The sequence below is a fragment of the Microtus ochrogaster genome, chromosome 1, assembly GCF_000317375.1.
Source record: "Microtus ochrogaster isolate Prairie Vole_2 chromosome 1, MicOch1.0, whole genome shotgun sequence".
In the NCBI taxonomy this organism is placed as follows: domain Eukaryota; kingdom Metazoa; phylum Chordata; class Mammalia; order Rodentia; family Cricetidae; genus Microtus; species Microtus ochrogaster.
In genome coordinates this window covers 42,799,250-42,811,359 of record NC_022009.1, presented here as the reverse complement: position 1 = coordinate 42,811,359, position 12,110 = coordinate 42,799,250, and positions in this window count along the sequence as shown.

The window sequence follows — 12,110 nt, the reverse complement described above, 5'->3', positions numbered from 1 at the left end:
TTACCAAAAAAAAAAAAAGCAACTAATTTGCTTCAAAAATGCTGGAAGTTTCAAACAGACACACTGTAGAGGTTCAGAGGTTTAACTTCCTCAGAAATGAGCCACAAACAGCACAATTTATCATGAAAATGCAAATTAAAGTTTCAAAGAGACGCCTCAACACATTCACAAGAATGTTTATGACTTAAATTAAGACTCATACCAAGTGCTGGTGGGGCCAGGGACTGCTACCTCTCCTTCATCCACACATAGGAGGTGCTCTCTGGGCTTCCCACAGTTAAGACCCTACTCAGCAACACACCCTTTGTTACTAATTGTTGAAGAGAAAGGAAGACACTTTTCCAGGAGAGACTTATTTGGTACAAGTGTAACAACTTTTCTTTAAGTTAAAAAAAATTCAAAAATAATCTACGAGTGTAGACACTGAAAGTCTGGCTGCCCAGGACAGGGTGAGGGGGTTGAAAAGTCATAGTTTGGAGAAGTAAAAATATTCCATTTGTCCTTTTCTAGAATTTGACCAAATTGTGCTTACATGCACGCATTTTAAATGCAAATTGCCCTTCAAATACAGTAATGAACAGTTATGCTGAGCCACACTGTAGAATCTCTCCTAGGCCAGATTATCACATCCATAACTGCAGAACAGTTTGTTGTTTATTCAAAGCCTAGAGTACTGTCTGCCACCAGGGAGACACTAACTGTGTACTTACTGAATGCCTAGGTAGCTGCATGGTAGATGGAGTGACCTGCAGCTGGAGTTTCCATCAGTCCCTTGTTCTGCTTTTGTGCGGTGACACCGAATGCTCAGTACAGGCGGCTGCGTGGCAAGTGGACCTTGGAGGCTTTGCATAGTTACGGAATGTGACCCAGGCTGTCCCATCCTGCAGGGCAGGGTATTGCTTTCTCTTCAGAGGGATGAATGGAGATACTGGCATTTAGTCCAACAAGAGAAAAAAACCAGGAAATGAATTCTCCCATGTCCTGCCTGGATGCCTCCTGAATGGAAGGTGAGAAGATGTGAGAGTGGCGAGGAGAGGGGCAGGGAAGGTGGTCCTGAACATTCTAAATGACCCGTTCGTTCACCCGAGTGTCATCCGGATGGACTGCGAGTGACGCGGTCAGTGGAGTGATGACTCTGGAGAAATACAAGCCCTGAGGAGGATCTCCATCTCTCCCTGTCCCCCGCCCCCAACCTGCCACCTCTCTGCCTCTCTCTCCTTAAGCTGAGTGAGACCGTGAGGACTTTCCTGCCAGATACAAATTCCAAACATTGCACGTCTCAGCTTCGCCTTTAAGAGAAACTGTGTTATTGCCTTCATAACTGTGCGCAGCAAATCAGAAATTAGAGAGAAGGCAAACCGACAGTGATTGATGCCCGAGGCTTTCCCCTGATTCGCGGATTAAACTCATCAATCTATATGCAGAAGATGTGTCCAAGGCCAAAGAAAGCAACCAGCCTTAACGACTCTAGTTGACAGAAGGGGAGAAAGAGGCTCTTGTCTTGGTGGTACACAGAGATGCGGGGGGTGGGGGGGACTGCAGACCTGGGGAAAGTTTGCCTCTGAAAGGGAGAAGCCCAGGGGACTGAAGGTCTCCTGGGGTGGGTGTGTATGCTCTCACTGAAGGAGGGAAGGGAGGAAAGGTGCCCCAGAGAGTCTAAAAATTGTCACATTTCTCCTTGGGAAAGTGGAAGGTCCTGGGAAAATTGAAGGCCATGAAGACTTTCTGTTTTCTCTTACTCTTTCTCTGTCAGGTTCAGACTTGCATTGGCTTCTTCATGAATCTCTCTGCCCTCATCTTTTCCCCCAGTTTTGTCACCTGGTCCTCTACAAGGTTGGCTCAGGAAACCATTCCTCCCCTTGTTCTGAGTTGTGTCCAAACCTCTCCTACACACTGTGGGGTTTATTTGTTCGTTTGTTTCTTAAGCGGTTGAACATCGGTCCCTTGGAAGACAGGGCTTTATTGGTCCATTGCTCTTCTGAGAGTGTGTGTTAGCATGATTGGTGTGCTGGAAGTGCTTGTCATCTGGTTGGTGACTAGCCAACTCTTAGCTGGTTCTCTGAAGGTTGCATCTATGAATGTGAACTCTAGCGTGGGTACCTCCGGAGCTCTGCTTCAGTCTCTACAACCCCCCGCCCCCAACTATATACGATTCTTAAGGTTGCTGTGGCAGTTGTCTAGAGAACGTAGTAATTTAAGGCAATATACTGTGACTCTCTTGTCCTTTTGGAAACTCCGTGTCTGAAATCCAATTGTCACCAGGACTGTGTCCTTACCAAGGCCCTAATAAATAACCCTCCATAATCTCTCCAGTTGTTTGACTTAAGGTTTTTTTGGCCTGTGGCTGCCTTGCTGGGTTCTGTCTCCCTCTTCATGGGACTTCAACATCAGTGTGTATTGTCTTCTGCTTCTCAAAAGGACCTCTTGTCTTTGGCTATTGAGCCCTCCCTAATCTAAAATGACCTCATCTTATGAAACTTACCATAGTAACATTTAGAAAGGCCGTGGTGACCAATGAGGTCATACCCAGGAGTCTACGGATGGACACTGTTTTGGGAAACTCAACTCTTCAGTAGTGTCCCACTTTCTCATGCTAAGATTCTGGTGAATTTCTTAGCCACATGATTTGTCCAGCACAGAATCTCCTCCACTTCTGGTAGTGGGGTTTCAGAGCCTTAAGATATCATGGAGTCCCTTCTGTGATCACTGTAAATAGTCCAGACAAGAGAAGCCAGATGTCTTGCTTGCCACTGCACCTTACCAGGTATAGAGGCAATGCCGATTTGGTTCCAGTTGATCTCTGTGGGAAACAGATGGTTCCGCTCTCATTGGAAACCCTGAGAGCTGCAGTCAACCATACTGGAAACTTCAGAGGAAAATACTGAGATGGGAGGCTAGAACTTGAAGGGGGTGGGGAGAAAGCAAGAAGGCAAGAGAATTCAGAATCTGAACATGAACATTTAGACCAAAGCAAAAGAAATGAAGAATTTGAGTTGGTGAGATATCAACTATTTTTTTTCAGACAGGACAGAGTGGCATTGAGAATCTGCTAAATTATTGCTATTATTATGAGAATCATTAATAATGGAGGAGGTGATTGTTAGATATTAGTGATATTTCACTTATAGTCATTTTAAAATTTTACCATTACATGTAAAATAAGAGTCTCCCGATCTGTGACACATACACCATGGCCGAATCTTTTGCTGACACTCTTCATGACTTCTATATCTTTATTGTATGAAGGCTTCTGATGTCTTTGAAGATGATGGCCAACCAATTCAGAGAAGATAAAACACACATCTGTAAGCAGATGATTGACACTGGGTACGGAATAAAAATGTTCAGTTTCCATAACCATGACACACAGTCAAGATCATTGTTGGTGATGCAGAGACAAAAGAAGATAGAGAAGAGCAGAAGTCTCCCGAATCTGTACACATTCACGAGCCTCGGGAGCACCTCTTCACAACCCAGGATGGTGCCACTTCCCCCCTGCTCAATACATTCTGTAGCCTGAGAAAGACAAACGCTTAGTCCCAGTCTTTGATCCTCAGAACTGGTCCTGCTCTATGCCGGGAATGGGCTGCTGGACTCACTGTTTCTTTGACTAACAGTCTGCCCAAGGATCATTCCAATGACACAGGATCTGTTGCTGGCCAGGTCTGTGCTAATTTCAGATGTTAGTTTTCTTCCTCCGCTCAGCTCCCATGATGGCTCCCCTCCCCTCCAGGACTGCCAAGTTACTCTTCATTAAACGTGTCTCTGTGTGCACGCACACCAGCAAGATGTAGAAGCCAAAATTCAGATTGCTCAGCCGGACAGTGGGGGATTTTCTCTGTATTAATTTACTATTTATTCTGTTTATTTGGGTCTAGTTGAGCTGATATGACTGACTTTGAAAGACGTTGGCTTGGAAGTTGTGGGAGGTGTAAGGATTCAGATGAATGCTCTTTCGGGGTACAGAGAAAACTGGGAACACACACAAACACTTTCTCCTATTTCCACATTTGTGCACTTGCTTCTAGAGTCTTAGGTAAGTTTCTTGTGTTCATATGCCTGTGTTCATAGGTCCTGGAGGTGGAAAGCTGTATCCTCATGAAATTATACATCCTCATGTATAGGAGCTATATAGATAGAACTCATCTATGCAACTTCCTATACCGATGTATTCATCTGGCTTTTTAACTCTTCTGCCACCCCACATTCTTGATGCCTCTTGAGCATCCCGCATGTGTAAGATCGAGTGACACCCACAAGCAGAATCCATGGTGCTTCTAGGTTGATGCATTCATCAGTCACACTCTCCTGTGAAGAGGAGGGGATGTGCTGGGGTTTATAAAACAAGTATGTCTTTTTAATGCGCAACTAATTCTAAATGAAACATGCTCTCCTGGAGAGAGGAAACATGTACATAGAATGCAAGGGGGCTGTCAAGATGGCTTGGCAGGTTGAGATGCTTATGTCTGGGCCTGATGAGTGGAGTTCCGTTCCTGCATCTCACTAAGGACCTGGATAGAAATGATTCCTGAGAGCTGTCCTCTGGCTTCCATACATGCCCTGTAGTGCCTGTTCATCCATCTGTACCCATGTATGTTAAGCGCACATGTGCATACATATGTGAACACACACACACACACTAAAATGAAATGAAAAGTTATTTTAAATGGAACTCACAAGATTCAGGAAACTCCTGAACATTGCAAGATTCCCAAGGCCCCTCCTCTGAGGTCATGTAAGCAGTCACAGTTGTTGGGAGGATACTAGGACTGGCATGGGTAAGGTGCCAGTGAGCTGTGGAGGAAGCTCCAAGGTTGACGTTTCCATGAGTTGTCACCCATGCTTGTCAGTGCCACAGCCGCCTCTGAGTCACACATCCTCCTCTAAGCCACCCTTAGGAGGCTCGGGTGGAATCATTCGTTTCTTTGGTCTGTCGTCAATGTCCAATCTAGTGTGAAGTGATGTTTGCTCATATCTTCCCAGAAAATGTCATATAATACCTGTCAAGTGTGGCAAATGGGACCTCCTGAAACTAAGAAGCTCTGTAAAGCAAAGGACATGGTCAATGAGACAAAATGATAGCCTACAGAATGGGAAAAAAATCTTCATTAACCCCACTTCAGACAGAGGGTTGATCTCCAAAATATACAAAGAACGCAAGATATTGTTCTTCCAAAGAATAAACAATCCAATAAAAAAAAAACCTAAACAAAAAGCTCTCAACAAATGAATCTAAAATGGCTTAAAGATACTTAAGGAAATGCTCAACATCCTTAATCATGAGAGAAATGCAAATCAAAACAACTCTGAGATTCCATCTTATACCTGCCAGAATGGCCAAGATCAAAAACACCGATGACAACTTCTGCTGGAGAGGTTGTGGGGAAAAAAGAACACTTCTGAATTGCTGGTGGGAGTGCAAGCTGATACAGCACCTTTGGATATCAGTGTGGCGGTTTCTCAGAAAATTAGCAAACAATGTTCTTTAAGACCCAGCAATACCACTTTTGGGTATATACCCAAAGGATGCTCAATCATACCACAAGGACATGTGCTCAACTATGTTCTTAGCAGCATTATTTGTCATATTCAGAACCTGGAAACAACCTAAATGCCCCTTGACCGAAGAATGGATAAGGAAAATGTGGTACATTTATACAATGGAGTACTACACAGCAGAAAAAAATAACAACATCTTGAAACTTGTTGGCAAATGGATGGATCTAGAAAACTTCATATTGAGTGAGGTAACCCAGATCCAGAAAGACAAATATCTACTCACTCATAAGTGGCTTTTAGACATAAAGCAAAGAAAAACCAGCTTACAATGCACAATTCCAGAGAACCTAGACAACAAAGAGGACCCTAAGAGAGACATGCATGGATCTAATCTACATGGGACATAGAAAAAGCAAGGTATCCTGAGTAAATTGGGAGTGTGGGGATCATGGGAGAGAGTAGAAGGGAAGGGAGAGGATGGGAGGGGAGGGGAGAAAAATATAGAGCTCAATAGAAACAATTAAAAAAATACACATCTTGTGAAATAAAAAATGTAAGAAGTGAAAAAAAGAAGAAAATGATGATCTGAAAAAAAAAAACCAGTGTGGCAAATGCTTAGAATGCCTGTGATGATTCCCTGACGTCCAGGCAGAGTCAGTCATGCGACAGGCTGCGAGTCATCCCATTTGGATGCAGTGGCACTCCAAATGGGATGAGTCACCTGGACCAGGAAGATGCAGACCGCTTTCTCATCACTGACAGAGTACCAGAGGGTGGACAGGGCAAGAATGAGGAGAGGGCTGAGGGCTACAGGGACTGCAGACGTCATCGACAAACCCACCCAGTCACAGCCAGAGACCAGTTATATACCTAGAAAAGATCTCGGTGTGACCCCAGCCACTGGAGCATCAGGGGAAGAGGAAGCCACTGGGTCACTCCAGATCCAGGAAGGCTATGATGGGGTTTGGCCTTTGCTTCAAAGGTGTCATAGGTTTAGAAGGCAGCAAGAGAAAAGGCAGCGAGAAGATGGGGTGTGGTGGTGCAGTTGAAGCAAGCTGGCTCAGGAGACAGAAAAAGATAAATACATCTCTGGGGTCTCGGGGTGGGGACTAGAAGAGGGGCCTCCTGGGAGCCAGTGGGGGAGGCTAAGTGAATGGCTAAAATGGCAACAGTATGTGCATGTACACATGCATGGTGAGGGACCAGAGGACAATGCTGTGGCTGTCCACCTTGTTTCCAGACAACATCTGGCCCTAGCCTGGCACTTACCAATTAGGCCATGCTGGCTGACCAGTGATCCTCAGAGATCTGCCTGTCTCAGGCTCTCCCATTCAGGGATCACAATGCTTGCCACCACTTCTGGCTCTTCCACATGGATTCTGAGGCTCCAACTCAAGTCTTCATGCTGGCCCAGCACACACTTCACCGACTGGGCCTTCCCCTCAGCCCCAGACAAGCTTTTAAAATAGGAGAAGGTGATAAGAAGCCAGCGGAAGTGTGACCATTTTCCTCCAGGGTCGCCCTTCATTGGCATGGAAATGGGCAAAATTAGCATTCTATGATAGGACCTGGAATTGTCTGGAACCAAGCAGCCACCCAGGGCACCTTGTAAATTGCCATTCAGTTCTTTCTAGCTTTGTGCCGGGCCTGGCTCCCGGGTTCCTTTAGGTCTGCATTCAGCATTCCATTTTCTGTCTTCCCTGCATTGTTTGTGTGAACCAGCTCCTAGCATGAAGCCCAACCCAGTTTGCTATATTTGGGTCTTAAATCAATCACAGGCCTAGAAACTGCACATTAGTCTAAGCTGTTCGTTTAATATTTTATCCAGACAATATAATTAGGATTTCTTCAAAACAAGTTTCTAGACAATGAAGGGAGACAGCCACTATCAATTTATAAGATTCCTGAGATCACACATAGGTTAAACTCTCTTGGGAAACTGGGCCATGACGTCACACTTCTTTGCTGCGACATAGTCTATCATGGTCTCCTATGGGCCAGCATGGTGGGGGAACATGGTCTCTTGCCATAGGCCAAAGAGAAATGACAGCTAGCAAGCGAACACCCACTGCTAATTCAACTCCATCTGCAGAACACTCTGATTATTAGACTCATGCATGCAGTGTGGAAATGCTGAGGTCAGAGTGCCCCAAGCCGCACTCCAGTAGTGCATCCTAAGGAGGGCGAGGGACTGCCAGATCAAGGCGCACTTTGCAAGAACACAGTGGGGAGCTTTTCTGGTGGTCAGCTCCTGAGCAAGGTCAGTAGAGGACTGTCCGTCAACCTTCATCTTAGGATTGGGAGGACTGTGGTAGGTTTGTGCTTGGTTTCTCTCTCTCTCTCTCTCTCTCTCTCTCTCTCTCTCTCTCTCTCTTTTTTTTCTCTTCTCTCTCTCCTTTCTCTCTCTCCTCTCTCTCCCCTGTCTCCTCTCTCTCTCCCCTCTGTTTCTCTCTTCTCTCTCTCTTTTCTCTCTGTCTCTCTGTATCCTCTTTCTCTGTCTCTGTCTTTCTCTGTGTCTCTCTGTATCCTCTCTCTCTGTCTCTGTCTCTCTCTCTTGGGTCAAGTACAGAGACCATTAGGTGTTTACTAAGACCCCTCTCTGTTTCTCTTTTAGTCCATAGCTCATCCTTAGCTCAGTTCCTTTTTTTTTTCACAGCAGATAACCATGTTACTGGCTCCAGACAAAAAGAAGATAGGCGGAAATCACAATGTCACCCCCATGTTACACACATAAAAACTTCTCTTCCATCTCCATCTTCCTCTGTGCTGAGGAATCTCAAAGACAGACTTGGGACCACATTCAACTTATAGGCTTAAGGATGGGTTACCATTTGAATGTGAAGTTACCACTCAAAGGATCATGTGTTGGAGACTTGGTCCCCACTGCAGCTGTGTTAGAGATGGGCATCTAAGAAACGATTGCATCATAAAGGCTGTGACGTTATCAAAAGGGCAATTCACTGCTAGACACCACTGATGTTGGCTTTATTGTGAAGTGGTGGGCTGGGGAGGTGGGTCTCAGCTGGAGGGACAGGACAGGATGTGCCTCTGAAGGCTATCTCCTGGCTGTGGAGCTCCCTCCCTCGGTTTTCCTCTCTGATTCTCGGTCTCCCCCAGAGGGTCAGCTCCACTCCACTGCTATGAGTCTCTGCTGCTCCACGGACCTAAAGCAACAGAGGCGGCCAACTACGGCTGAAGCCTCTGAGACAGTGGAGAGAATGAACTTCCCCTCTTTAATTCGTCATCTCAGTTGCGCCACAGCAATGGCAAGCTGACTAACATGTAGGAGGCTGCAGAACTCTTTTATTGTAATTGAAGACAAAGTTTAAGAATTACTGTGACATGTGCGTGATATTTTGAATACAAATATTCGTGTTCACAACAATTTTTTTTAACATGCTGCCATCCCCAGCAACTTCTTGTGTGCATCATATGTGGTTTCTTTCAGTCTGCAGAGTAGCTTCGAGGGAGACTTTATGATTCCAAGCACAGAAATTGCAGTGTGCATTGTGTGCATAGGAGACACTTGATGAACCCTGTTCAGAATGAGTGGAGGGAATCCAGCCACCGGGAGAAAGACCATATGGTGGAGGCTGGGTTCTAGGCAGCGATACACACACTGATTCTAGGCTAGAAAAGCAATGGGCTTGGAGGGGCAAAGCTGCTGAGATTTGTGTCTTTATCTCTGTTTCCTTTGGTAAGGAGCTGGGGCTTGGGGGATGATAGAGGGGACAAGAAACCAAATAAAACCAGGAGTTTTGATGGCAAGCAAATTTTGATTCTTGGAGGGGCCGAGTTTATGCTCAGAACACAGTGGCAGCCTCAGTATCCCCAATGTACTTGCAGTCTGTGAGACAGTAAAGGGCCATGACACCCACCCCACCAAGACACACAGGGAAAAAAACAATATTAGAAAATTAAGTGCACCTGTGGCAAGACTGCCTGGTTATAGAAAAGCCAGCATGGTAGTTTATGTTGAAATGTACATGAGTAACTGTTTTTTACTTTGGCTGTACTCTGAGCATGACATACTGCAAAGAAGAGACTATTTAAATGAGCCCTGGTGTGAGGACTGTGGTATTTGTGGGCTCCTTTGCCCTTAAAATCACCTTTGTGGTGACTGTCGTAGTCATAAGACAACTATTTCAATATCATATATTAAACTGTTTCTTTTTTTAAAAAAATCTTTAAAATTCTGGTTTTCAATTAAGGTAAACCATATTATTTTAATACCCTCCTGAAGACATCATCTCTGGGTCTTAGAGACAATGGCCTTGACTACAGGTTAGTGCATATGTTTAAAATAATACTGGCAAACTCATAAGTCCAAGTTTATTACATGCTGAGTGTCAGCGGTAGGATCTGTCTGTCTATTTGTCTGTCCATCTGTTTTCTATCTGTCTGTCCCATCCATCCATCCATCCATCCATCCATCCATCCATCCATCCATCCATCCATCCATCCATCCATCCATCCACCGATCGATCTATCTATCTATCTATCTATCTATGTATCTATCTATCTATCTATCTATCTATCTATCTATCTATCATCTATCTATCTATCTATCTATCTATCTAACTATCTATCTATCTATCTATCTAATCTATCTTGAGACAGGGTCTCTTTATGTAGCTGACAGCTACCTATTTATTCTGTGCTGGTCATGAACTCATGGTTCTGTCTCTACCTAATGGTGGGTCTTTCAATGAACATTGTCCCCACGTGTGTTTAGTTTCCTTTTTCTAGTTTAAAAATGTAAATCAGATAGACTTGGTTAGGAAGAGGTGGGAGCTTATTAAAATGCTGTGGAATTTCCAACTCCCCTCCTCTTTTTGTGAGATGTTTCTATCCTTGTGTATGATAAGAAGTTTTGCACTAAAACCACTCAACTGATGGGTTTAAGCAGATAAACAGCACCCGAGTCATCAGAATAGGGACCCAGGACTGGCAAGGGTGTTTCTAGGAGCTCTTACACATGGACAAAGAATTAGAGCACATTTAGCCTTCCTAATAAAGCCCAAATCTGTTTGACTTCTGCTGACGCTCTTTGAATATAAGCCCTGTCTTCTTTGCTCTGTATCCTGTATCCCTGAGGCTCTATTTCCTTTTGTCTTCTTTCAGAATCAGTCACACAGTACCCAAGTTCTATCAATCCACTAAGTAGAAATCATCAAACTGCATTTTAAGCAGGGGGTAAACTTTCAATTTGTATTTAAACATCACAAAAGTATCTCATTCACTAGCCGCCATCACCCCTCTTGACCCTCACCTTCAAGGGGAAAGTGATCTGATTCTGCTATTACTTTGCACAGGGTACAGACATTCTTTCTCCACAGCCCTCTCCGCGCCTCCACATCTGTCTCACTGCGTTGCTGCGGATGTCCTCATGCATGTGCACACACATGCACACATTCTGCCAGGCTGCTGAGCTTCTGCTGTCTTTCCTTCTGTCTGCAGTGCTGTTCCTTGCTCTCCTAGGCTCAACTAGAATATCTTATCCTCTGACTCACACTCATAGGTAGCTTGGGCAGAGAATGAGTCCCAAGATTCTTTTCTTTACTGCCTAGACACATCCATTTTAAAGGGAAACCCTATGTACAAGGTCACTGCAGAATGAAGTGCCATCCAAACAAAAGCTCAAGGCTGGCTCTGTGGCAGAAAGGAGTTTGACAGTGTGAGAGATGAAGGGGATGGGTGGCACCGAATGGGGCTTTCTCCGCACACACGCAATGATAAAGGAGCACAAATAAGACCCCAGTGGCACTGTGCCATTATTGTTTATGCCAGCCAATTCATCAGCAGCTGCCTCATGAGAAATCCATGGGCACTGAAGAAGGGCCCTAGCTGGACTCTCACTCTGGCTCTTCCATGGGGTCCCAGTTCCATCATCTGCATGGCAGTAAGGTCACCAACTCTACCCTTTCTGTTGGCTGCTCTTAAGGAGCTCTTGAGAATGCTTGGTTCCATGGAGCTCTCAGAGGCTAAAGCAGGTGTGTTGAAAATATAGGTGTCCTGTTGTGTGATCACTCCGATGTTTGTAGTCAGGGGACAATGCTAAGGGTTAGTGGATGGAGGCCAGAGGGGCCAAGACACTCTCAAATCAAGGAGCAGCATTGCCAAACAAGTGGTACATCCTCTTGAAGTCAAAGGTTCTCATTATCCAGAGGCATGCTCAGGTCAGTGACCTATGTAGCACGTCCTGGGCTTAGAAACAAGCTCCATGTCATACACCCATGAAGACTTCCTCCCTCTCTCTTTGTTTCTTCTTCATTCTGTGTATTAGTATACATCTCGGTATCTCGGGGTACATTGTACACATGTGTGTGGAGCCCATAGGTCATGTGGGATGACCTCCTCAGTTATGCTCCATGTTATCTTTTGGGACAGGCTCTCTCGATGACACTGGAGCCTGACAAATGGTCATATTAAATAACCAGCAAGTCCCAGGAAGCCTCATGCTGCAAACATCCTCACCAACCATATTAAAGGCACAACACTGCCACACCATATTTAGCTTTTTACATGGGTGCTAAGGATTTGAACTCAGGTCCTTATGCTTATCTGACAAGCACTTTGCCAATTAAGCCATCATTCCAGCCCCTCTTCTT